This window comes from Falco punctatus, assembly GCF_963210335.1.
Source record: "Falco punctatus genome assembly, chromosome: 13".
Taxonomy (NCBI): domain Eukaryota; kingdom Metazoa; phylum Chordata; class Aves; order Falconiformes; family Falconidae; genus Falco; species Falco punctatus.
In genome coordinates, this window is record NC_137593.1 from 30,255,878 (window position 1) to 30,283,321 (window position 27,444).

Genomic DNA, 27,444 nt, shown 5'->3' on the forward strand with positions numbered 1-27,444 from the left:
CCCAGTGCAGCCCCCTCTGTGCATTGCACCCCACCGTGCAGTGCAATTTGTGCACGTTGCACCCTGCTGTGCACCCCAGCCCGTGCATTGTGCACCCCAGCCCGTGCATTGCACACCCCGTGCATTACTGCCCGTGCACCACACACCCCCGTGCATTGCACACCCCGTGCATTACTGCCATACACTGCACACCCCCATGCGCTGCACACTCCTGTGCATTACTGCCTGTGCACTGCACGCCTCCATGCATTGCACACCCCGTGCATTACTGCCGTGCACTGCACACCCCCATGCATTACTGCTCGTGCATTTTGCACCACCATGCACTGTACATTCCTGTGCATTACTGCCCGTGCATTGCACACCCTCCCTCATTGCACACTCTGTGCATTGCTGCCCATGCATTACACACGCCTGCACGTTGCACGCCCCATGTATTACTACCTGTGCATTGCACACCCCTATGCATTGCACCCCCGTGCATTGCAACCCCCATGCATTACTGCCCGCACATTGCACCCACACACATTGCACACCTTGTGCATTACTGCCCGCGCATCGCTCCCCCGCGCATCGCTCCCCCGCGCATCGCTCCCCCGCGCACTGCACAGCCGTGCCCCGCCGCCCCCGCCCCGCGCGCTCCCCTCGCCGCCCCTCCCCTCAGCCCGTGACGTCACAGCGCGGGGCGCGAGGGCGCGGCGGCAGCGGGTGGGCGGGGCGGCTGCGCCGTGACGTCAGGCGCAGCGCGGTGAGGTCAGTGCGGCGCCGCTGCCGGACCCGCTGCCCCTCGGTGCCTGTCTCCCCCCTCCCCCCGCCGCGGCCGCCTTCCCCCCCCCCCCCCTTCCCTCTTCCTCCTCCTTCTCCTCACGCCGCCGCCCCCCGCGCCCCACTGGCCCTGGCCCCGGCGGGAGGGCGGCTCGCCCGGCCCGGCCCCCTCCCGCTGCCGCCGCCGCCTGAGGTAAGAGCCGGCCAAGGGGAGCGGCCCCGCCGAGGAGCGGGGAGGTGGGGGTGGGTGCCGGGGTGAGGGGGGGGTGTCGGGATTCACCAACGCCTCATACGTCGCCCCGCCGGCGTAACCCGCATTGCGTAATGCGGCCGCTGCGTCAGGGAGGCCTACGTAAACTGCGGCGCGGAGCCCGCCCGCATCTGTGAGGCCTGCTGGGCTAACGGCGTAAGGCGCCGGCGCGGGGCCTCCGGGGGCGGGAGGCTGCGGGCGGGGGGCGGGGGGGCGCCGTGCGTCCTCCGGCGCTGTGCGGGGACCCCGCGGTTGGGCCGGGGCGGCGGGGAGCGGCCTGCAGCCTGCGCTCGTTGGGTTACGCCGTTCGCGTAAGAGCCAGCGCGGGACTGCGGCGTTTGCGTAACGGGGGAAGGTGGGGGAGCGGCGTAACCCGCCCCGCTGCGCCGTTTGCGTAGCTGCGGGGCCGTGCTGCGCCGCTGCCGTAGGGCCGGCGCGGGGCGCGTTACGCCGTTGGCGGGCCGGTGCGCAGAGTGCGTGCGGTGGGGCGGGGCGGGGCGGGCGGCGCGGGGGCACTTCCTGCCGCCGCCATTTTGTCGGCGGACGGGAGGAGGAAGCGTCGGCTCCTGCGCGGAGGCAGCGGCCAGGCCCGGCCCCGCGGCCCGCGGTGAGTGGCGCCGCCGCCGCCTTCCCCTGCCTCGCCTCTCGCACCGGGGGATCCGCACCGTGCTGGGGGGGACCGCAGTGGGCCCGGCCAGCGACGGGGCGGGCTCCCGTCGCGCCGTTAGGCCTAGGCCGCCCGCCCCCGCCCTGGCCCTGCAGCCAGGCCCGGCGGCCGCTCGCTTGGCGCTGCGGGGCGGGGGGGGGACGGGGAGCAGGGGCAGCGGGGTGTGCCGGTGCCCGCCGGCCCGGTGCCCTTGCGGGGGGAGGGCGGCGGGCCCTGCCCGGGCCGCCCCGAGGTACCGAGCCGCCTCCCCACCACAGGCCCCCCTCCGCCTCACGCTCCGCCGGTGCTCGGCTGCTCCTCGGGCCCCTTTGACGCTCTCCAGAGGGCCGTTTGCTCGCCTGGCCTTCAGCTGGTGGGTTTCTTTACATTTTTCACCTCTCTTTTCCTTTGGTGTTTGTTTTTTTTTCCCCCTAGTTCTCTACTTTTGCAGGAGTTGTTTGGGAATTAGGAAGCTGGAGGGCTCGGCTCTGGGAGAGGGGAGACTCTCCTGCGTTTTGGGGCGCGGGTGTTGGGTGGGAAGGGGGAAACCTTGGCGCTGTTGGAAGCACAAGCCGGCCGGGCAGCGACTGCTCTTTCCCCAGGGATTTCGTGGGTGAGGCATCGGAGGAGCCAGGTCCTGGCACACTGGCGGGATGTCGGTTCGCGCAGATGCTCTGCTCCTTTGAAGCAGTAATTAGCCGCTGGTGTGAAAGTAAAGTACTGTCCCTGCTCGAGTGCACGTTGGCTGCAAGAGATACAGCTTCACGTGGCTAATTAACGGCAGGGAGGAGAAATCTGTTATAAACCCAGGCTGCTCCCACCATTTATTAACGAGTGCATTCTTATCCCTCCCGACTCTAGCGCTTCCATGGTGTTTTCCTCAGCTGGTTTTTATTTTCAAACTTAAACCCCTACAAATAGTTTCTATGCTGAATAGCGTTCAAACTTCCCTGCTCTTTTCGGCAGAACTTTCCCCAAGAAAAAGTCCGTAAAGCCCCGTTATTCTTCGGCATAACCGTGTAGCCCATCAAACAGTTCACAGCGTGGTTTTAATAATAAACACAGGCAGCGCCGTTGCTCGTAGGGGTGTGTGTTATAACAGGGGTGTGTTTATAGCCTAAGGAATTAAGCTGGTCCTGTGTTTCTGTCGCCCAGTGGATTTACGGGGCTGGGAAGGGACCCCCCGAGGTTGGGGGAGGTGCCCCGGGGCTGCCGCTTTGCTGAGCTTGGGTTATCGGCTTCTGGGTTTTGTGTCTGCGTTGTCCATCAAAGTTTTGGGGCCACTTCAGCGAATTCAAAAGACCCGTTGTAGTTTTACAGGGACTTGGTTTTACCTGCTTGTGCGTGACGACTTCAGGTTAAGCTCAAGTGCTCTGTTTCAGCTCTGTTTAAGCTTGTAAAGTTCAGCTTGGTTTAGGCAAGTAAATGAACCAAACTGCTTTGGGCGACCAAAATCTCGACGATTTCAACCTTGTAAATCCTTAAAGGGCTGCTGTGACTTTACCGCAGAAGTAATTAATCTTTGGTGGGTTTATTAGGAACGTGAGTGTTTGCAGAGATGAACATAAATCGAATTTACGTTGCCGTGCATTTTTAGCATTCGGTTTAAAGCCGTGGGAGTTAAAGGTCATCCTCGGCCATCTTGGTGTTAAGTGGGGGCCCCCTGCGTGTTTTAAATCAGGAGGCAAAAGAAAAGACTTTATTTCATCACAAGGGAACTTGAACCATGTTAGTGACTGTTAATAAATGTGATGCGCTGGGCGGGGGGGGAACCACCGGTTGTTCCCACACAGCCTCTCATCTCTGCACTCTGGCAGAGGATGGAATTCCTCATTTAAAAGTAGTAAAACACGACTTTCCTGATTATTTTACACCCCCCCCCCCCATGTTAATTACTTAAAGCTGAATAACTGTTGTTGCTGTATTAGCTGATGATACTCTGAGTGTGACTTCGGTGGAGGTGACCAGCTATTAGCTAAATTGCCACAGGGCAGCTAAGCCCTCGTTAGCTTAAATCCCGTTTCTGTTTTAAGAGGAAACAGGGATTGTTCTTTCCTGGGAGACAGGCACAGGTAGGAATTGATCTTGCCCCGGCAAACAGTCGCTCCCGTGCTTCTGATTACTTGTCAGGAAGTTATTTTCTGTCTTCCGCAGTTAGATTGAGGGGAGCTGCGATGAAATGCCCCTCGTTAGGATTTCTTGGTGTTTTGGAATAATTTCTCCCAAGTAAACTTCTTAGTCTGGTAATTATCTACTGGCAAACAGCGTTTGGACTGAGTTCAGGAATGCAAACCATTTATTTGCAGGAAGATATTTCACCTTAACCCTGCGTGAAATACAGAGTACTCCGCCAAGAAGGAACCCGGACGCAGCTCTGCCAGCGAAAATGGGGTGAAATCTGTGGGGTTTGAGTCAGTGATAAAACTTAATGTCAGCATTCCCTGGATGTGGTGGTGAGCAGGGAGGGTAAAGGCGCGTCCCAACCCTGTTGCTTTGCTGGTGGTTGCGACGAGTGGTGTTTCATGAAATCTTACTTCCTCCTGGTTAAAGTGGCGGGGTTGTTGTGGTGCTGCCTTCCAAAATAGGGAAGGGGCACGGGAACGGGCTGGGATCTCGTTTTGGGAGACAGCAGCGGGTGGATCATCGCAACCCAGCTGTGTCTGCTTGGGAGAGTTCTACAAACCCTAAATACCAATGGGAAGTGGCAGGTGAGGGATGGTAACGTGTGTAGGGAGGGAAAAATGACCCATGATGGCTGTTTGGGGGGTGGGGGTGGGTGTCACCTCCTGGCTTGTCACGTGCCATCCCTGTTAAATTCTGGGATGGATTGTCTTGGCTTTGGCTGAAGCAGCGAGCAGGGAAGAAATCTGTCCCCAGTACTGCTGGAGAAAGGGTGTGAGTCCAGGTTTTAGCCTGGTTCTTGAGGTCCCTTGCTATGAAAAGAAGAAAAACAAGGTCTCTGTAAGCTTACAAGGGAATTGGTAGGGGTTTTTTGGGGGGTGTAATTGCGTAATAGGTATTTTGAAGCTCTCTAACATCTATATCCGAAAGCTTTTGGAGAAATATTGGCAGTGGTACTGGGTTTTTTTGGGGTGAGGATTAGTGTGATTCAAAGAGCAGCTCTGCAGAGCGGATGTGAAAGGGGAAGCTGCCCGGCAGAGCCAGGGGATCCCAGCACAGAGAGCTCACGTGCTGCTGCTGGATCCACCTCCTTCCCCGGGATACGTCCCCTGGCTACTTCGAATCTTGGATGTTTCAAAGCAGAACACCAAAATACTGTTTTCTTAGCTGGGATTAAGAAGACCCAGTTGTACACAAGCCACGAAGGTGTCATTACCTTGCTCTAAAACTTGGAGAATGAAGCTACAGATAAATCACAGCAATGGAAAAAGGGGCTGGAATTCTGCTGTACTGACACACAAACTAATTTATCTGTATTGGATCAGCGATGTGGAAGTGTGAAGGATTTATCACTGTTGCTTGTGCTGCTAAAGCTCCCGGGTGTTTCGGGGTTGGCTCGTAGTAAACCCCCTGGTTTTCGTTTCCAGCAAGGGCTCTGCCACCTTGTTGTTATTATTAAATAGTTTAAAAGGGTTCGATACTGGTTCAGTATCGGTTTGGAGGAAATACAGAAAGGTTTTGGGTCAAGAGTGGAAGGTAAACTCTAGCGCAGAGGCTTTCTGCTCTGATCTCGCTGAGCCTCCAGGAACTGCGGTGATCTTCGGGGAAGGTGTCAAAAAACCCGGCGCTGGCGTTTCTCTCTGCTTCGGTGACCAAATTAAGAGCGATTTTGGTGCCCCGCAAGCTTGCGGTGTCTTCGTTCACAGTTCCTGCCTCCCGACGGACACCTCCAGGCAGGGAAAGCTCCGTCGTGCTCTCCGTACGGATCTGGATGTGGCTTGGAGCATCGGGGAGTGTCGGGGTGGGGGGAAGGATGTGGAATGCCTTCAAGTGGGACTGACGTTCCCAGTTGGAAACTGGGGAGGAGGACCCAAAACTTACCCTTTTAGGCACGTTTCATCCCTCTTTCTTGATATTTTTGAGCTGCTCCTTCAGGATCTTTGTGCTGTCTGTTGCTTTCACCTGAAACTGGAGGAAAACTGGGAGGTGTTATCCAAAATTATCAAGACCAAAGTATTTTGGGAAGTGCCAGCATGTGTTTGAGGAGTGAAACTTGCCTCCTGATTCTTCTGATCCCTATTTTAATGGAAGATAACAGCTTTGTTACCGTTCCTAGTACTTCTGGGAGGAGGAACTTTGTGCCTTCATTAACTGCTTGTGTCCGTTATCACCACTCATTACTGCAAGTGGGAGGAGAGTTACTACTAATTATAACTTTTCCAAAAGGCTCGGGGTAGTCCTGCCCTGGCTCTCGCTCCAAGGGGATGGCAAAGCCCGAGGGAGGAGAGGGATGGCTTGGACCCAGAGAAACATAAAACAGCCTTGGGGAAAAAAAATAAAAAATAAACCCAACCGAAACCAGGAACTGTTCGGTACTGAGCAGGACTTGGGCAGACATCCTGATCCAGAAAGTCCGTAAGCACTAGCCCAGAAGCAGGGAAATCATGGATCAGTTCGAAATTTGAGGTATTTAATGTTGGTTTGTTGCTTTCTGAAGAAAGTTTCATGATTGAGGAAAGAGAGGGAGCTGAGGGTGCGTGGGCTTTGTGGCCTTCGTTCCTCAAGGCTTAGCCCAAACGCTGATTTTTCTTCAGTTGAGTTGTTGTTATAACACATTTCAAGCCTAATTAGCCTTTGCAAGCTTCTAATGCAGCTCAGAACCTTCCTGTAATGACAATGGCAAGGTAAAAATTGTTAATTTTAAGACAGAATACCCACAAACCTGGTGTCTGGTGGGAAGCAAAGGGGTGTTGAAGCCTGCAAAGCAAACATGGTCCCTCTTGGGCAGCTGTAGAGCAAAATAAAATACAATAATTAAAATAAAATACCTGGGACATGTCTTGTTCCCTGATAACAAATTACTTTGCTTTTTTTTTTTTGGGGGGTGTGGGGGGGTGTGGTAATGTTGGAACTGACTGGCAGCGTGTGCTGTGACATCCTTGTGGGCGTCTGGTGGTAGATCAGCTAAAACCTGGAATTTCAGGAAATCACTGAAAAATACCTTTGGGGCGGTTTTCCTCCCGGATCTGGAGGTGGCTGGTGTGTAGCATGTCTGGGGCTTATCAAAAAATACCTATAAATCTCGCAGAATTAGTGATTAACAGGAGGGTGATTGAAGTAAGTCAGATTTTATTATTTTTTTCTGCACTGGCTGATGTGAACTTGCCCTGCGACTTCTGGGGGAGTGTTAGAACAAAGCTGCATTTACCCGACTTAAAAATTGGTTTATTTGACTTACAAAGCGTAAAGTTGTGCTTCAGTCGCGTGGGTCCTCGTTAGCACTGATGGATTATTAGGCTTAGCGAGCTGCGAGGGGTCAGACGGGCGCAGAGCCGTGCTAACGAAGCGGTTTGTGTTTTATTTGAATGGGCGCTGAATTAAATTAAAATTTGAGATTTATGGGTCAGTTTTTGCCTGATGTAATGAGCAGCACACTTAAAAAAAATCCGAATAATGTTAAATGAATGCATGCGTAATTAGGTAATTATATATTTAAACAAACCTGGGTACTTCAGCAATTAAATAGTCTTTTACAGTATCATGTCAGCTTAATTTAATTATTGTCTGCCAGCACACCGACTTTAATAAGAGATACGAAAGAAAAACAAGCTTGAAAACTGAATTTATATCATACCTGCTAATTAAAATAGTGTTTAAAACTTACTTGAGTCGTTGCGAGTTGATTTATCTGGGAGACTTGCAGCGTGCATGGAGCCATCAGCTAACAGGGTTGCAGATTATTTAAGGAAAGTTTATAATAAGTGAATTATAGGAAATGAGCTGCAATAAATGAACTATTTAATGAGCTGTAATCTGGTGGGCTGTCAGCGATGTGCAGTTGGTTGGGGTTTTTTTTCTGTCCCCATCAGTAGCAGCTGCTTCTGGAGAGGCAGATCCTTGCGGCAAAAGTTACGGCAATGAGAGCGGAGAGGTGGGAAAATGGGATGCTGGGGGGGGGAGACTGAATATTTGAGATGCTTTTGTGGCTTATTTTGTGCATGAGGTCTGCTCTTTGGCTTAGGAATGTGCAGTTTGATTTATATTTTTAATAAACCCCTGTGTTTATTGAGATGCTCACCCCGTAGGTGTTGGTGCTCGGGTATTTTCCCACCCGAAGATGCGAGCAGAGCCGGAGCTCCGTAGGGAAGGAGTTTGCAGGTAACCAGAGCCCCACACTGCTGCCACCAGCGAGTTTGGTCTCTTAGGGAAGTTTTGGGTGAAAAAGAAGTGGAAACATCTTTTTTTTCTTTTATTTTCTTTTATTCTTTCCTGTTTGCTGGAGTTGCCAGCGCAACTCGGTTTGTCTCTGGGTAGATCTCAACTTTAGGTAAGGTCACTCAAAGCCTAAAAGTACTGAATTTGGGTGAAATACAGGTGATCTCACCCCAGAGCGGGGCTCTGCAGCAAATCCCCATGTTGCTCTTGGTGTCACCAAACGCTGTTGCCTGATGACTCCAGTCCTTCATCCCTGAGGCTGAGGTGGAGCGTAGGAGCTTTGGTCCCGAAGGCTGTTCCCTGGACTAAAGCCTCTCCTTTAGCTTTCCTGGTGGGAACACGCTGTTTTCCCTCCTTCTCAGACCTTTCCACAGCCGTATTTCCAATTTTTATTTTGGTTATTTTGGGCTGGGCAGCACCGCAGCCGGATGAGTAACTGCGTCTTGGTTCAGATGAGCGCGGAGAAAGTTCTTCAGCTCGTTTTGGGTTTATTGCAATTTGCCCTCGTAAAAAGGAGATGACGGGGATGCGTTCTCTGCTGCGTAGAAGCACAGGGAACCCGCTTGTGCATGGTGTCGGAGTCTTGATTGACGTTGGAGATCCTCAGTTGGTGGTTACAGGTCAACTTCTGAAAGCTTCTCCCTTTTCCTCAACTACACCTAAAGCGCTCTCTGCACCTAGTTGCATCGGCGGCTCTTCCAGAGCAGCTGTGGACTCTGTCATGCCACAAAAAAAAGTTCTAGTGGCCAAAAAACTTCTCGAAATAAGTGTCTATTTATTATTTCTTCCTCTGGCCACAAGTTCTGTTGCTGTCAGGTCTTCCTCCCTGTTTCTGGCTGCTGCGGACACAGCAGGGAGGTGATGCTATGGCCACGGCTGCTCCTCCGTGGTTGCCGGGTGGGTTGTTGGGATGCAGGGATGCGAGGCTGCCCGTCTTCCCTCCTTTGTGCTCTGCTCAAGTGGAGGTTTTTGGTCCTGCAGGAAGCGCTTGGCACTGAGCCGTTTCCCCTGGGATTGTCCTCAACACAAAATCAAGGTTTTCTGGAATATTTGTGCTCTGCCCATCGTCTTTTGGGTTGTACTTGCAATTTGGAAAACCAGAGAGAAGAATTTAGGGCTTACATTGTTTAATTTAAAGTCAGAGATGATGCATTTAAGAATTTGGCCAGGCAGGGTAGGTGTGCTCAAATTTTTACTCTTCTTCATGTTTCAAGATGCATAGCTCCTTCCCCCCCCCCTTGTTTTTCTACAGAGAATGAAACAGTGCAGCAAGTTAAAACATTAAGCAGGATGAACAAAGCCACGTTCCTGAAGCACCTTCCTTCTTGGAAAGTCATGAGACAGTTCTTAATCACCAGTTGCTCTTTTTATGCTAATTTGAGAGCTGAAGAGGTATTAAAGTGAGAGGAATAACCCTTAAAAGAAATATCCTTGGGGCAGGAATTTTTTCTCAGCTGAGTGGCAGTGACTGAAACTGGGAATTGGGAGTGAATGGGCCAGCTCTACTCAGCTGATTTACTCCTGAAGTGTTAAGCTCAGCTTAAATTCCGAGGTGCAAAGTCCCTTTTACTCCACGCCTGCGCCCCCCTCACTTGCATAAGACCAGGGCTGTGGGAGATCAGACCTGTGGGGTTGTCTTCAATAAGTGGTGATTGATCAATTGGAAGATGCTCAACAAAAAAAACCTGTCTTGGGCTGCTGGCTTTCTAAAAAAACCAGCATTGAACTGCTGTGAGGCTTTGTCCTTGTAGGTCCGCTTTCCTGGGGTCAGTACACTTTTTTTTTTTTCCCCTGTAAACTACCTGAAAATGCTCATTTTTCACCTTTTATATATGAACTGGTGTTTTGGAAGAGGGTAATTTGAAAGGAGCATAATCTATAGGAGCTTTGGTTTTTTGGCTGGCAGGCTTTGATTGTCATGACAAAAAAAAAAGCCAACCCCCCACCCCCAAAAAAAACCCAACCCACAAAACATCAAATTACTTGTCATGGTTCCTTTTGTTAATGCAAATTTTTTTTTTTTTTTTTTTTGTTAATGCCAAGTAGCTGCTGATCGGTCTGGAAATCTCTTCTCCAGCTGCATCCCTGCTTTGGAAATACTTTGCCTGGCTGGTTTATCCAGTTGTTTGACAGCTCCAGGGGAAAAGCAGTTGCGGAGGCAGGGTGAGCTCGGGTCCTCCTGCAGAGCCAAACCTTGGAGGGTTGTGCTGAAATTTGCACCAATTCTGCTTCGAAAACATCCCAGCACTGCAGCCCTGGCTCAGGCAGCGAGCTGACTGAGCCACCAGCAAGGCGTAGTTAAATCAGTCTCCTTATAAAACCTCTTTTGCCTTCTCTCCCTCCTGACAAAAATCTTGAAAAGCGTCAGATTTTGTACACAAAGTTGGGATTTTTGGAAGAATCAAGAGTTAAGGTTTAATTTGAAGGTTGTCTTGCAGACTGGCTGAGCGGGGTTGGAAATGCTGACTTTTAAAATGAAACTGCAAGCTCAAGTCTCTGTTCCCCAGTGGAAAAATAGTTTTGTTTCTGTCCGGGTCGCCTGCGCCCGAGAGGTGGAATGACCAGTTCCTCATGTAATTTGGAGGCAACACCGTGACGGGGATCTGTAACGGGTGCCCGAAGGTTCCTCTGAACCCCAGCACGCTGCTCGTCTTAAGTCTAAAACAAAGTTTCTGTCTCTAAAGTAGGAACTTGTGCTACTCCTGGTATCTCCTCATTAATTATGTGTGTGTGTATGGACTGTGGTGTAGCAGAGAGCGAGACTTGTACTCAGATTCTCTGAGTAGCTTTTTTTTTGGAAGCTGAAATGAATAAATCTAGTCCAGGGAGCCCAACTGTGGTTTTGGAGGGAGCTGGTGGCTCCAGCAAGTTTTTTCCCCCACTTCTCCGGACCTGATGACTGCGTGCCGCAGATTAGGTGCTAATTTTTCAAATCAGAAGAAAATCAGTTTAAATCACTTCTACTCATCCTTTGAGTCCTGATGCTCAGGGCTCTCCCCTGCATTTCATATCGCCTCTTCCTGGAGAGGGAAAATGCAGAGAGCGCTGTTGGCGATAATTGAACTTCACACGAGGTATATTTATTCCACCAAAGTTAATGCTGGAGTTAAACGTTTCGTGCCAGAAACGGGTTCTTTGCCAGTACAAAACCCCCGGTCAGTGTAAATTATCATCTCTGGTTGTATTATCATTGCTTTATAAAAAAGATTTAAATTCCTGTCCGGCAGGTATATCGCCATCTGCAAAATTTGGCTGATAAAACATGCTCGTATGTGTCTCCTGGAATAAAAGCAGCAGGAACACCCAGGTAGCAAGGTCTCAAACCCTCTGCACGTGGTGCCACGTCTATTTTGGTTTTACGGTACAAATAGCAAAGCTGCAGCATTACTGTGTTGTCAAGCGCAGGCAAAGTGGTTTCTCGGAGTTCAGAGTTTAATACCAGGGGGAGAAGGATGGGATTAGAGTGCACATTGCTGGTTCAAAGGTTACCCGAGATGTTTGTGGTTTGGTTTTTTTTCAATTTGTAGTAGGTTTCCAGCGTGTCGGTGTATGTGCTGACCCCGCTTGTAAAACCTGAGTGGCGCAAGCCCACGTGTGCTCGGTGCTCAGTGTTGTGCTCCAGTTTCGGGAGCTCGGGAGGAATTTGGTGATGGGGAAAAGGGTTGAACGCTAAAAAGAGGCTTTGAGCTTCACTGCTGGCTCCAAACTAAATGTCACCATTATTTTTGATGCGTTTGAGAATATTCCCAACATTATGCTGCCTCCAAACCCCTGTCTGGTGCGATCCTTTCCTGCTGAGTTGGGATGTAATTAAGAGTTAATTTGGGTATGTTCTGGTTTCCCCCCTGCGGGAAAGAGCAAAGGGGAAAGGTGTGGTGCTGCTCTGCAGGACAAAGTTTGATCTCTTCTGCTGTTTTTATTTATTTTCTGCTTGTGAAGTGGTGCTTTCTGCTTTTGGATGCTGCCTCTGCCCGTGGAGTCAGCGGTGGGGGGTAGGGAAAAGGAGGATAAAGCGTGAAAAGGGGGGGGAAAATAAGATTTCTGATGCTGTTTGTAGAATAAAGGTAGCCAAGAGCCTTTTCCTGCTTCTCCTTGCCTGTGTTTAGGGCTGGATGCTGCCCCGGACAGAAGAATTCCCTGTAAAAACCTTATCAGGTTGCAAGAAAAACATTGCCCCCTATTCCTGATGTATTTACAGATGGGACTGACCTTGTGCCTGCTGATGGATGTTTGTTTGTGGAGTTGCTGAGCGCTCTGCTAGAGGGGGGAAATTCCAGCTGTTTGTAGAGCCCCAGGAGGAAAAAGGTGAATTTTTGAAGCGCTTTAGTGTCCTCTGCTGCCCCTTTTAAAGGTAGAAGCGGCTGAGAGGGATGTGCTGTTCCTGGGCAGGGTGTCTGGAGTGTTTTTTTGGGGGACTGTCTTCTGTTTTAGAGCTGGGCAACTGCGTAAGGGTTAGTAAATGGTTCTGAAAATAGGTCTTTGCTTGACAGGTATGCTCTGCTGGGACCCAGAGTGACTTCTAGGTCTTAGGTGTGATGTGGTTTCCTCTTCTTCCGAGTCTAGCAGCTTTGCTTTTAACTGCTTTAACCTCCCTACTGGATTTAATACTTTTTTTTTTTTACATCTCAGGACACATTTAACCAGTTAAAGGCACTGCATTTTTCACATTTTAAAAACATTAGTTCTGCTTTTTCTTTTTTTTTTTTTTTTTTTTAACCAGCTATTTTTGGTCCAACCTTGGTTTGTCCTTCCATACCTCAGCTTTCCAGTTCGGTGTTTCTGGGAAGGGCGGCTATTCGGGAGCCCCCTGTTCTTGTGGGCTATTGATAGTGCCTGAAAAATGCAATGCTGAGCAGTTGTGGTCTTCGTATCTACAGACGTGGGCTGAAGAGGAATGTGAATTCGGCTGGAGCCGTGGGGCAGAGCGTTTTTGCAACTGCCAGCAGGATAGTTTGAAGGGTTTGGAGCCCAAAACGTGCTTTTAAAAAAGCCTGGCCTAAAGGTGATGTTATTTTAGACTCAGCATTTGAACACAGGATCGTAATAGTTATGGTCAACCTGACTTTTTTAGAAAGAAATTGTCTTGGAGATGTTAGTTTTAATCCTGGTTATTGATGAAATATGCCGAGGCAACCTTCAGGAGCTTAGGTTTTAACTATTTTCTCTTAAAACTAACCTCAAGGGGTTGATGGCCCCGCTGTGGATTAACCATTTAAGAGAGACAAGGTCGGAATGCGCAGTGGCTCAAAGAGAAGGAAGATCCATCTCTTTACATCAGTGTTTTGAAAAATAAGTGTAGGAAAGGGGCTGAATGATCTCCCTGGTGGTAAAAAAAACAACAAAAAAACCCAGAAAAGGTCTAGAAAAAAGCTGAGGTGCAACCTTTTAATGGTAAGGGAAGATGAACAAGCAGCAGCTTCGAAGTCCCTAGTCAAGTCAGGTATCTTTAATTATTTTTTAAATAGTAAATGACCCCGAGTGTGTGTGCAAGTGTGGAGGACTGATTTTGAAGGGTCTTTTGTTTTTTTTACTGGAGGTGGGGTGGTGGATGTTGGATGTGCTCCCGTGTGGCTGCTTCTCCTCCTCTCTCCTTCTGTCTTTCCTCTGGGATGGAGATGGCCTTTCTCGTCTTCTGGGTAGGTCTTCAGGAGCTTGTTGACTTGCTCCATACCATCAGGAAGCAGCTTTATGAGCCCAAAAATGCCTCAGTATTTCCCCCTGGAATATTCCTGGTGTGTCTTTGGGCCATTAGGAGGTCTGGCTGCCTTGTGGAGGGGTTGCTGTGGTTGGACCAAGACCTGGAGAACCTGAACTTGAGATCTTGGGGAGGTCTCCGATGTTCTTCAGCACAGGTAGTGTGAGCTCAGGGCTTCGGAGTTGTCTGACCTCACCTACGAGCTAATTGAGGCTGAAACAAGCAGTTTACTCCATGGCAAAGATTAGTAGGAACATCACGGAGCCGAGTAATCTTCCTGCAACTCTGAGCATACCCAAGAGGCTGTGTCCTTTACCCCTTGCTGGAGGAAGCTTATTTTATTGTTGGTGGCAGAGTGATTTACAAATGAGTTCGGGTTGCTCGTTAGCCTGATGATTTGTTTAAAAAAAAAAAAAAAAAAAAAAATCCCTGTTTAATTTGCAAGGAGCTTGGAGCTGCTGGCGGCCCTGGTTCTCCTCTTAACGGGGCACGCTGACCCTGAAGTGGCTCGCTGGGTTTGCTCTGCAGAGTTACTTGCTCCTGTTGTAACTGAAGTGGGAGTAGAAGCATGTTCTCCATGTTACATCGCCTGACTTGTCCGGGCGTTAGTCACGCTATCGGCGCTGCAGCCTCCTGCTGCATGAAATGTCTTCCCTCCTGGATGAATGGTGAGATGGGTCTTGATTTGCTCTGGCTATAAACTTGATAAACCATGTAAAAAAATTTAAGTCAAATACAGTAGCTGAGTGGTGGCTTTGTATGTTCAACTCTTAAGAATCCTCGGTACCAAATGATCGATTAATGGATGAAAAGTTGACTTTTCTGGCTGCAGCCTCATGCTAAAGATAGCTGCTGGGCATGGGTGAGCGTGCCGGAGAAAGTCCCGCTGCTCTAACTGCTCTTTTCTCAGAACAGCTGTTAGTTTTGTTAATACTTTCTAAACTTGTGATTTTTTTCAGCTCTTTCAAGGCTGCCTCTGCAATTAAGAGAAAGTAAGTGGCTGATTTCTGCCATCAGTTAGACCCTGAGTCTCTTGACCAGACAGAAATTTGAATATAAAACCACCTCTCTGCTTTTTTTTTTTCACTTGATACTTTTGAGTATTTGCATCTGGTTTTCCTTTTTCACACCTTTTGTTTTTAGCTTCTTAATTATTGAAAGAAAAAAAAAAAAGAGTTGCCGTTTGTGGCTGGGTCATTACAGACTCCGAACCTCTTCCTGTGAATCCAGACCACGTATCTGAGGTGCAGCCTGGCTCTACGTGGATACCCACGGAGAAAACAGCCCTTTGGGAAATGCAGAGGCGGCGAGTTGCTTTCAGGTGGCTTTAGAAGACCCTGTGGCTGAGTTCTGGGTCGAAGCTCTTCTCTGAGGTTGACTGCTGCTGGCATAAATGCCTTGAAAATACAAACGCCTGCTTTGTCTTGCCCATTCATCAGAAATTTTTGGAGATAGATTTGTGATTTGTGCTTTGTGGTTGAAGCTCGTGTGCTTTGAAGATCTGGCAGTGATTGCTCGGGGCCCTGAATTGATCTTAGATAAACTTTTGCTATTTTTGAGCCCTTCGGTAGCAGCAATATTAAAACAACTGCAAGAATGAGAATGCATGGAGGGAGATGGGGCTCTCGTTTGGGCTGGGATAGGTCAGATTTTGGGGGCACAAACCCTTCTCAGATACAAACTGCTCAATTCTCAAGGTAAAACTTCTTCAGCCTGCAGCTCCTGGAAACATCTTGCAACTTTCTCCCATCCCTGTGGCTTAATTGCAGCTTGACTCTCCAGATTTCTCTTTGTAGCTGGCTACTCTAGTTCTCCTACTGCTAATTAAAGGATTTGAGGCTAAATTGGTCGTCTTGGAAAACTTTTCAGGCTACGGAGCACTAGTGTGTGCAAGTGTCTGTATGGAACTCCCTGGAAAAGCAGGGAAGGTGTGATACGGGGCCTGGGTAATGTGCAGATTTAAATGAGAATTTACCTATAGAGGAAACTTAGTACTAAAAGCAGGAGAAATTTAAGCAAAGTGGAGGCTTCTTGAAAATACATTTTATCTGATGTTCCCCACTTACTTTAAGTGGGATTCTTGGCTTCCTGTATTGGCTCTGGCTTGTATGGCACATTGGATACCAAATATATGGATATTTGCCTGATGTGGACTAAAGTACCTGTTACTTCACCTATAATGACCTGCATTGCCTGTATGACCAAAAACATTGATTTTTGAGTAAGTTCTACTGGTTTTAACACCAGCTTTAACTTCACTGTTGACTCCAGTTGTGGGGTCTCGCTCTCCTCCCTTAAGCATCGGAAATCCTCCGCTCAGAGAAACAGACCAGTTTGAGCAAACAATGTGGTCATGTTTGTCCCAGTCTGCTGTTGGTTTTGTTAAAATGCCTGATTTTTCTATATATTTTTATGCTATAAAATGAGACCCGCTTTTGCAGATGTAGTTTGGTGGTTCTGCTGTAGGAAATCGTGGGTTTTGCCCTCGAATAAAAAAGCTGAGTGGTGTTTGGGGCTGGCACTGCAGTATTGCCTTGAGTGCAGATGTTTTGTCAGATACTCGATATTCTGCAGGTCTGGGTATGACAGAACAGAAATTACAGTTAGAACTAGGTGCGCTTCTACTCCTGTTCAGGCTTCATCCAGGCACAGATTTATTTAAATGTTTAAAAAGTGGTTAGTGCTGGTGTCTGACAAAGCTCTGTGAGCTCAGGAAGATGGCAGAGATAAGGGTAAGGAGGAGGAAGACCTTGCCTGGTATTCAAAAGACCAGTAACTCCCTGTTTTATTTTATGTTATTAACCACTGTTTTGCTAGCTCTTCCGAGAAAAATCCTTATCCTCAGCTTCAGCCCTTGGTGAGCAATAGCCAACGTACAGGCTCGGACTTTGGATGGTCAAAATACCATTCCTGGGATCACGTTGGGGTCTGTGCCCGTCCTTGGCTTTGGATGCCAGTGGAGGAAATTGGGAGATTCAGGTGAATGACGTACCGAAAGTGCCTGGTTTTTCTTTCTCTGACCACAAAACAGCGGGAGAGCGGCCACCCTGGCCTGCGACAGCGATGTTTTTAGTTAAATCCTCTCCGCTTCCTTCTGCGTGGCTTCTCTGTTTGGTGTTTACAGGGTCCATGAAATCAAATGGAGAGATAAGGCTGCTCTTGGGTTGTGCAATCGCACGGCGTCCATGCACACCTGTGGTTTTATCGGTGCGGGGACTGGTTTGGGGATGGAACAGACTGGTCGTGGAGGGGAAAAAAAAAGCAAAACGGGGTTTATTTTCCTGAAGTCGACTCCGCATTCAGTCAGTGCCCAGGGCCAATTCAGCAGTAGCTCCGCGAACAAACCGTCCTGTACCAAAGCTTTCAAGTTCAATTCCTGGATCGCGTTCAGTCCTCTCCCTTTGTTTGCAGTGTTGGGAAGGGCTCTTGGATCAAGGGTCGCTCAGTCGCCGCCTCTCATTCAAGTGTCAAACTTGAGGCCTTATTAAAGGAGAGCCGAAGCCGAAAGAAATTGGACTTTAAATATAAACCACAGCTATTAAGGCAAAAGAAAAAAAAAAGAGGCTATGCATGACAAGTTGGGAAATGCTAATTAATAGAAAAAACTGGTTTGGAGCGAGGTTTGGTAGGTGGATGGATGAAATCAGATCCAGAGAGCTGAGATAGCCCAGCACTGAGTCTTGGAACATGAAGTGTGTGAATGCAAGTTCACCAGACGTATAGAAGTGCGTATGTACGTATAGAACTGAAATTCTGCTTTCCATGGGCTGCTGTGGCTTTTGGAACATCAGAGGACACGTGCCAGAAGAAACTGGTGGCTGCTGGGCTACATGGTTTCTGTCCTAGCACAAAAATTTGGACTCAACGCTACCTCGGAATTTGTTTCATGATGATTATCACAAATGAGATGCGTCTTTTCTTGAACGCATATGCTGACTGTTCCCTGTTTGGGGTGGGTTCTCCCTACCCAGTTTGCTGGAAAAATTGAGGTTTTTAGTAATAATTTATATGCACTTTGAAATCCTGGCAGGGGATCTTGGTGGTAGAGCATCACGGTGGCTTGGGCTGAGCAAAAGCCAGCTGTGGCACGTGGAAAATATTGAGTCTTGTGACTGTTTTCAGCTGAATTGTCTTTTTGTCCTGAAGCTGGATGAACCCCGCAGAGCACAGTCTTTGTTCGCTCCAGCAGCCTTCATGGAGATAAGATTCCCCAGACAAAATAAGTATTTTTGGCAAGGTATCTGCTCTCAGCATTGACTTTTTTTGGCGGACGTGGCGTCGGGTGGCCTTGTCCATGGAGCCAGGGCTGATCTGTCCCACAGAGGCGAGACGTTGAAGCCTTGGATGTCTTGGTGGTGGTGACCTCCTCAGCTCATGATCGTTTGGCTACTTCAAAGTGGAAAAAAAGACTCGAACTGGGGAGGTAAAAAATGTTTTCCAGGCTGGATGTGATGGGCTGGCTGGGAGGCAACATCTTTTTGAGGGTTTGCTGCTCTAATGCTTCTCTTGGAGCCTTTCTGGTGATGTAGCAAAAAGTTCAGGGAGCAGCAAGCCTTGGTGATATCTAAATCTGCCCTTTTGCAATCGTAATTGCAATCTCCTTGGCGTATCTGCAAATTTTTATTTTTTTTTCTTACAAGAGTTTGAAGCTCCTTTCTGGGCTGAGTGGGGTGCTGTCTCTTCTTTTCCCGGATGTTTTACCTCATATGGGGAACATAGATGGGACCTCGATGGATTTATAGCAATTAAATTGGCTTAAAATAGGAGCTTCCAGGTGAGAAGAACTTTAAATAATTTCTAGAACTGGTATGAGCAGGTGTGTTGCTGGAAAATTTGGGGGAGTCTTAGGGGAGGGATTGAGGGGTGAATTGTAGTGGAAAACATAAGAATACTGAAAAAAAGTCTGAAATAATTGTAGTAAAGCTGTGATACTCTGTACAGGAGGTGATTTAAATGCAACTGGGTTTCTCTGGTGTACGAGTGAGCCAGGAATGGTTGTAACTTGTTTGGCACGTGTTAGTCTTTGCTCTCACAGACGTCGACCGTCCGCACCACACCATTGGCTTAGTTGGGAGAGAAACCATCAGCCGGAATCCTGGGATGCTGTGGGATTGATGCCGTTCTCCTTTAGCAAACAGGAACGTGCCAGCTTTTTTGGATTTTAATACCCAAATGGCTCTTTCTGAAGAGCAGGCGACTGGTGTTGTTTGGGGTGTTGTTTGGGGTTTGTTTTTTTTTTTTTGTACAATACCTTGGATTTCACCAGTTTCCTATTAAAGTCAGGATCTGCTGGAAAAAGTGAATTTGTAACAGTGACGCAATTACAAATGCCAACCTTTTTGCGTTAATGTATCTATTTTCAGATACTACATGGAGTGTTTGCAAGTATTACAGTGGGGTTTTTCTTGGCCTTAGCCTTTCTTTAGGGAAAAATCCTTATTTTCACTGTTTCTGGAGTCCTTGTGACATGTTTTACGCCCTGAGCTCTTGAAGTCTTGACTCTGATTAGTACATTAATCGAGATTGAAACATTTTCCCCCTGAATTAACGTGATTGCTAGCCTGTTAGTGGTACCTGCTTAATCACAGTTATCCTGATGGAGGTGAAAACCAGCAAAGATTGGTAACATAAACCTTCTAAATCACCAGCTTTTAGTTTGCAACTAGAAAAACACTTTACTAGGAGATCTGGCATCTTCCTCTTGTAAGTGCATGCTGTTCTTGGAGATCTTAACTGCTGGAGCTGTACAGAGGGTGCTGGAGAAAGAACTTCATTAAACAGGTCTGAAAATTTAAATTACTGGTGCTACAGTGGTCAGAGCGTGTACATTTTTAGAAGACTTAAAATTATTGATGGATTTCAGTACTTTGCTATGGGAGTGTTTTTGTAGGAAACTGATGACTTCTGCTGGAGGAAGAGTTTCTCTTCAGAGTTACTCGTATGTTGTTGTTGTACGTGTGTGTGTCGTGTCCCCCCCCCCCCCCCCCCGAGGAAATCTGAAAGGCGCTGAACATACAGAAGTTAAATAATGTTCTTAAAAAACCCAAACCTTTGCGTTTTAAGCAAATGGCCGCTTCCTCCAAGCTTCTGGGTTTGATTATTGGGAATTGGAGATGAAAACGAGTCCTTTCTGTGGCTGTCACTAGCTGTAAAAAAAATAGTAATTGCAGGAAAAAAAAGTGACCAATACTTGAGCTTTAATCTGGTTTCTGTTACCAGACAAGCATGAGTAGTGATGTAATTGTAATTTGTGGCATTCACAGAGCAGGCCTGTTAATGGAGATACTGTGAAACAGGGATGCTAACGGAATTAGTGGGGGGTGGCTTTAAAATCCTGAAAAGATCCAGAAGTGGCCGGAACGGGACCCCAAGTTGTATTGGAAAATGCAGGTAGGCAGAAGCAGGTGATGCCACTGGGTGTTCCCAGCTCTTGGTAGATTTTCCTGCCTGCAGGGAGGTGCTGGGTTGTCTCAGAGAAGAAATAGTGTTTAATGAATGTTTAACGAGCTCATTTTGCTTGGGCACAGGGTTTGGTATGTGTTTTTACCCTTCGAGCTGCTTTGGTGTCCACCTGCCTCCAGCATGAGCTTTGTTAGGAAGTCGAACCGGCAGCAAACCCCGAGTAAAGAGTGGGTATGGCACATGTAAGATCAGCTTAACCTTTGAAAAAACAGTACTAAAATGTCAAACCCTGGCAGCAATTGCTGTGGTGTGACAAAGCCCTGAGCAACCTGTTTGACTGTCTGAAGGCAGCCCTGGTGTGAGCAGGAGACCTCTGGACATCCCTTTCAACCTCTAGTATTTCTCACCCGAGGGCAGGTGAGTCTTGCTTTGCCTTGGCTAAATTTTCTGTGCCCACTTGCTAGGCCTAGGTCGGAGCGCTTGGTTTTCTCTGCGTTCCTGGGTGCTGGATTCCCTGTGCTGGGGGAAAAAGTCTCGCATCTCCCATGTCCTTTAGGGTCTGTCCCGCTCCTGAAATGAAATGAAAGATTTTTCTTTAAGTAGTTTGTTTGTGGGCTGTATGATCTGCCCACATGTGGGCTGGCTCAGGAGGTGTGGTGGGTATTTCGTGAGCAGAAGCGATGTTGAAAAGGTGTCGGTAGCGGTTACAGTCGTATTCCTGGAGACAGTCTTTGCACTAGAAGCTTAAATCTCATGTTGAGTGCTTTGCTTTTTTTTTTTTTTTTTTAGATAATTTCTGCGAGAAGGCAGAGCGGGAGCGATTGCTGTTCTTGGGCTGGAGCCGCGGGTGGTTTTGAGACTTTGAGATGCCGCAAGCTGGGTAGTAGCCCCGGGAATTGTGTTAAACCCAGGTCTTGCAACTGGTTTAAATGGCTGGAAAAGGGCTTTCAGGGCTGGAAAAGAGCTTTTTGAGTAATCTGTGGATTATTTGGGGAAAGGTTAACGTGGGGGAACGGACCTGTGCTACTTGAAGCTCTCAAAAAGAGGTGGATTGGGTTGGTTAGCTCAAACTAAATCATTTTTCTCAGTGTATATATAAATCCCAAAGCGTGCGCACTTTGGATGATGGTCTGGACCGTTGTCTTGGATCCCTTCACCCATCCACATCTGCATTGTGATGCTTTTAATTGTCAAAGGTTCCTGGTTTTCTGACTCATACGTATTGTTCCCTACAAATAACTGAAATCTGAAGAACCAAAAGGCAGTGGCTAAAAGTTAGCAAGGATTTTTCGTCTGATTCTGAATTAACATCTGTTTCTTTTCCTTACAGATCTTTCTTTCAATAGTAGCTTCGAAAATGAGGGTCAGAGGCTTTAGCTGGTGAGGAAGAACCGAACACCTCAAAGGGTCAACTCTTGATTTCAGGTAATTATCCTGAATTGTGCTCCTAAGTGCATGATTTTACAGGGTGCGGCTTATTTCCAGCATTTTGGGACAGTAATGTCACTTTTGGGGGTGTCACTGAAGAGAAGGTGATATAAAGCAGGATGGCAGGAATTAATTCCAGCCAGGGATGAGCTGTGCTCGTTGCCTTTGAGGGATTTGGACTGCGTAAATCTCGTAGCAGCTGCAGTGAACGGATTTGCTGGATTTGCTGGATTTACCAATAGGTGTTTGCTGGTGTGAGTGGATGGAACTGGGGTTGTATGGATCTTCATCTCCTGGCGGGGATTTGGAATGGAGCAGGAGCTTTGTTAGGGCTGGATCAAACTTGATTGGCCCGATACTTCATTAGATCATAGAATCCTCCAGGTTGGAAAAAACCTTTAAGATCGAGCCTAACCGTTAACCCCGCGCTGCCAATCCACCGTGTCCCAAAGCGCCGTGTCTACATGTCTTAAATCCCTCCAGGGAGGATTTGAATCTGCAATTCCAGCAGGGAAGATAAGGGGCAGAGACAGCAGAGTGCTGAGGTGAGGGTGCAAAGTCAGGGAGAAGCTTCACACATGTGAAATAATTCAGTTTTCTGTATCTTGGTGTGTTTCTCTGGTATTTTAGAATATCAGGCACAATTTTTTTGCTCCCCTTCCTGTACAGCTCTATCTCCCATACCCCTCAGCCAGCACTTTGGTCTCCTCACAGGTGCCACTGAGTCCGAATTGGGCCACATTCTGCTCAGCTGGGTGTTTTTGGGAGTGTTGCTTCCATCTTGGATGCCCATCAGACAGCGTTGTGCAAAGCTGCTGCCTCTTTGGGGCTTGTGCTCCCCCTGGCTCAGGAAAATAAGACCCAAGTGCAATGTGTTTTGGTGTCTCTACCCAGAACTTGGTCTTCAAAGTGTGTTTTCTTTCTAGTAGTTTACCCTAAAAGGCTTAGTAATAAATAGGGAAAATACCCCAGGTACACAACTATTGATTTTTTTCATGGCTTCAGCTTGAAAAGTACTTGGTTGGCTTTGTGACATCTGAATGTTTTGGCAAGCTTGGCGATTTATGATCTCGAATAATAGTCTCTGAGGTGTGTTTGGTTACAGATGTAGCCCAGATGTGATGACTGAGTGGCTTTCTGGAGTCTCAGGTGGGAAAAGCCGTGTTTTCAATATCCAGCTGCTCTTGGAATGTCTTGACCTCAGAGGATATTTTTTGTTTTGTTTTGTTAGTGGGCAGCAAGAATCAAAATTGAGGGGTGGGGGGAAAGCTTCATCTCTCCAGGAAAAGAGCAGTTTCTTGCAAGTATTAGGCTGGAGTGGTCAGTGGGCATCAAATCTTTTTTTTTTTTTTTTTTTCCCTGGAACAGCAAGGACTGGGAATAGCCTCGTGCTCAGGCTGCACCTGTAGGGTCCTTACATCTGGTACTACAGCTGAAACCCAATACTAGAAAGGGTAAAAAAAAAAATAATTTCTCTGAGTTAGAATAGATAAACTTTTCTTCAGCAACTTTTTTGAGGTGTGTAGTCACCTGCAGCCGTGTTCTGCCATCTTCTCCATCCACTGTGGTGCTCTGGGTGCTGTAAGGACTGATGGAATTGAGTTTGGGGTGATGTTGGGTGCCCCTGTCTTGAAATGGGGGGGGTAGGTGGGGGGGTGGCTTGGACTTGTTCAGTGAAATAGAACCAGCAGCCAGCTATGGTGCGAGACACCGGTGTGGGAATCTGTGTCCTGTGGCACTATCCATCTGCCGTGACGGGGGCTGGCGGCGGGTTGGGATGTGCCAGGTGAGGACGCGGTGCCGGTGCTGAGGTAGAGAGGTGGTGGGACTCGAAGTTCACGCCTCAATGGTGGGCTGTTGGAGGACCTGTCACCTGGTGATGCTGAAAGCATCTCGGTTGATCCCACTGGATGGAGACAGTTTGAGGTTAAGGCAGCGGCTCTTCAACCACAAAGTGTAGTTTAATATTTGCTGCTGAATATTTCGGGTATAAATCACCCTTCACGAACGTGCTGGGGGTTCTGGGATCACTTATTTTTCAGCAAGAATGGATCTTGCCCAGGGTTATCTTGGAAACTGCACGTGCGTGCAGGGAGGATCTGTTTGAGTCATAAAATAAAATCCATGACTGTGCTGAGCTGGGGGGGGTGGGGGGGGTGGGGAGGATGGTAAGGTAGTCACTGAAAATTTTGTGTGGTTCCAGCTGCCTTAAAAGTGGGAGGCTGAACCCAACGAGAGCTACTTGGAAGTTTCAGATTGATGTGCCGGCTTCTACATCCGTCGTCCTTGAACATTTGTGGTGAAACAATGTAGAAAACCTGCTCCGATGTCTCCTGCTGCTTAATACGGCCAGCCTGACTTCCTAATCAGCAGTTTTGTAATAATATTGTAAGATAGTAATCGATAAAAGCTGATTACTCTCTCTGCTCTTTGAAATACAGTGAAATGTTGATGGTGTAGGTGGGTTTTGTGGCCAGGATTTATTTGCTGTTAAGCAACTGGGAGTTGTAGTGCAAAACCCCATGGGTCTGCGGCTATTTTAAGCTTAAATCGTGGTAAAACCGCTCAATTTCCACTCTAAGGTTATCTTTTTTTTCTTTGAGCCATGGCAAATTGAGCATAGAAATAGCTGCTCCCCCCAAAAAAAAAGAGGCAACAAAATAAATAAAAATGTTTTTCTTGCTGTCCTAGCTGTGTAGACACCCCAAAAAGCAGAGGGGAGCCCCGTGGTTTAGGGCACAAGAATAAATAAATTTCTCCTGGCTTGGAAACCTGCTGTGTTTAGGGTACAGGGCAGACCGAAGCGGTCCTGAAATTCAGCGTCTGACTGCTGAACGCCTCCCACGGGGCACAAAAAGGCACCAGCGGAGCTGAAATGGGCCGGGAAGTGCTGCATGGTTAGAGGAGGGGGGGAAAAAAAGCCAGCACAGGTAGCTGTGGAGGTCAGCATCCCCATCGGCACGGGAGTGAGGTTCAGGGCTGCTGGGGATGCTCGCTGGCAGTGTGGGGGTTGGATGGGATCCAGGAGATGCCGTCTGGCTGGTGGCATCAATGCCCACGCTGCCCAGCCACCAGAACAGGTCAGATGGAAAAGTAAATTCCCTCTTGGCACTTCCCCACTGATACAGATAGTGGCCTTAAAAACCCGAGGAGTGAACCCAAGTGACCAGCAAGCTGGTTTTTTTATTTTGAGCCAAGGCATGATGGAACTCCGCAGGGTCACAAAGCTCCCAAGAGGGTGTCACGGTCCCATTTCTGCAGAAAATTGTTAAAAAAATAAAGTGGAAATCAAAATGCAAAGAGCTTGGGTGGGAGGTGATGCTCTGGGGGGGTAAGGGTTGCAAATGCTCTTCCTCTGGCTGGAAATAAGTTGCAGCAGCAGCAAAATAATTCCTGCACTGGAAACTGCACCAGCAGGTTAAAGAAATGCCAAGTGCGAAGCTGAGCAGTCGTGTGGCTGCTCTGGTGAAAACGTGTATGAGCCTGGTGAAAATGTGGTCACGCCACGGACAAGCTTGAGCTGTCACCTTTGGATTTCCTGGGGCGAAACGTCCCGTTTCTTGCAGAAATTGCAGAAGTGGCGATAACGTCAAGGTCTGCAGGAGTGCCCTGTCCCCTCCGGCTCGTGGATGGGTTCCTTGTTGGTGCCCAACAGCGCAGCCTTTGCATCTCGTGATTATTTAGAGATATTTTAATTTTAAAATATTCTGTAGCCTATCTGGGAATTCTTGTGCTGTTTCATTAAGCTGTTTCAAAAAGAAATAACCCTGGAATTGTGTGTGAGAGGAGAAGTGAAGCGGTTTAGGTCGTAGGGTGACGTGGAAGGAGGGAAAAACAAAAAAAAAAAGGCAGAGTTTAAGGCATGAGTAAAGTTTATATATATTTATTAATCTGTATTTAGATAGCACCTATTTGTGCGCTTTAATAGGTAAAGGGGGGTACCGAGGTGGGGATTTTTTCTTTTATACACTGAAGTCTGTGCCACTTGGGACATCGCTTTTTCAGATCTGGTTTAACTCCATTTGAAATGTATACAGAAGAGGTTTGAACTGCTTGAAAATCTGTAGAACCACTCCTCAATGCCTTTTATTATTATTTTTTTTAAAATATTTTTTTAAACTCACTTTCTGCTGTATAATCCCAGTAGCTAACCCCTGAAATAACCAATTAATATGGCATAAATCCATTCCAACAGCAGCTTTGATGCAAATGGTGGGTTTCTTCTGTGCTGTCCCCCTGTGTGTTGTGTGAAAGGCTGCAGAAAAAAGAATCTCCGCTACACCACCCTGCAGCTTTATTTTCCCTAAAAATAATTGCAGCAACAGGGGAGAAGGAGCAAACCACTGTTAAGTTTATCCTCGGTCTTGATTACAGTCTCCACGTGAGCATTGTGGAATAAGGTCTGACTCTGCACCCTTGTCATTTATTTATTTTTTTCCAATCCATTCCTAAATTATATTAATGGTGGGTGGAAACTAATTTCCTATTCAATCTCTAACTAATAAGATATTTGGGATGGTGTAGTTTTCGCACATGGCCATGTGCAGGTGGTTTTTGCTGACTGATGCTTTGCGTGTCTTACAGCAAAACTAAGCCTGGACGTGGAAAACACAGAGATAAAGAGTTTGAAACCTGGATTGTGGGAAAAGCTGCCGCCACGGTGCCCGTCCCGGACACTATCCCGTTTCATACTTAAAATGATCTTACCAAGGGCATCTGAAATATTTTTTAATAAAAACATAACCTCCTTTTGTAAAAAAAAAAAAAAAAAAAAAAACAAAACCAAAAAACCCCCAAAAAACCAAACACAACCTCCTTTTGTAAAAAAAAAAAAAAAAAAAAAAAAACCAAAAACCACAGCCTCCTTTTGTAAAAAAAAACAAAAAAACCCAAAAACACAGCCTCCTTTTGTAAAAAAAAAAAAACAAAAAAAAACCAAAAACACAGCCTCCTTTTGTAAAAAAAAACAAAAAAAACCCAAAAACACAGCCTCCTTTTGTAAAAAAAAAAACAAAAAAAAACCAAAAACACAGCCTCCTTTTGTAAAAAAAAAAAAAAACAAAAAAAAAAACAAAAACACAGCCTCCTTTTGTAAAAAAAACAAAAAAAAACCAAAAACACAGCCTCCTTTTGTAAAAAAAAACAAAAAAAACCCCAAAAACACAGCCTCCTTTTGTAAAAAAAACCAAAAAAAACCCCAAAAACACAGCCTCCTTTTGTAAAAAACCAAAAAAAAACTCAAAAACACAGCCTAATTTTGTAAAAAACCAAAAAAAACTCAAAAACACAGCCTCCTTTTGTAAAAAAACAAAAAAAACTCAAAAACACAGCCTCCTTTTGTAAAAGGAAAAAAAAAAAAAAACAAAAAAACACAGCCTCCTTTTGTAAAAGGAAAAAAAAAAACAAAAAACCACAGCCTCCTTTTGTAAAAGGAAAAAAAAAAAACAAAAAACCACAGCCTCCTTTTGTAAAAGGAAAAAAAACACAAAAAAACCCAGCCTCCTTTTGTAAAAAAAAAAAAAACCAAAACCAAAAAAAACCCCCTCCTTTTGTAAAAACAAAACAAAACCAAAAAAAACCAAACTCCTTCTGTAAAAAAAGAAAAAGCAAAACAAAACCAAAAAAGAACACTTCCTTTTGTAAAAAAAAACCAAAACAGAACCAAAAAAACCAAACTCCTTTTGTAAAAAAAAAAAAAACAACAAAATCAACACAACCTCCTTTTGTAAAAAAAAAACCAAACAAAAAATCCCACAACCTCCTTTTGGAGAAAAAAAAAAAAAAAAACCAAACAAAAAACCACAACCTCCTTTTGAAAAAAACCCCACAACCTCCTTTTGGGAAAAAAAAAAACCAAAAAAACAAAAAACCAAACAACACAACCTCCTTTCGTAAAAAAAAAAACCCAACAAAAAACCTCCA

At 47.0% G+C, this 27,444-nt stretch overlaps 1 protein-coding gene across 11 annotated transcripts in view; it reads left to right on the top strand.

Moving 5' to 3' along the window:
* Positions 1 to 801: 801 nt before the first annotated feature.
* The window catches only part of BRD4 (bromodomain containing 4), a 75,363-nt gene continuing 48,720 nt past the window's right edge, over positions 802 to 27,444 (top strand). For 3 of the 11 annotated variants that reach the window (XM_080409976.1, XM_080409966.1, XM_080409968.1), the window contains exons 1-2: positions 802 to 958; positions 21,425 to 21,519. The gene's annotated coding sequence lies outside the window, so the exon portion shown is untranslated. Of the gene's footprint in view, positions 959 to 1,509; positions 1,623 to 1,939; positions 2,035 to 12,195; positions 12,303 to 14,804; positions 14,999 to 18,383; positions 18,467 to 21,424; positions 21,520 to 27,444 lie in introns of those variants that run through there. The other 8 variants (XM_080409971.1, XM_080409974.1, XM_080409970.1 and 5 more) reach the window with 8 other exon arrangements.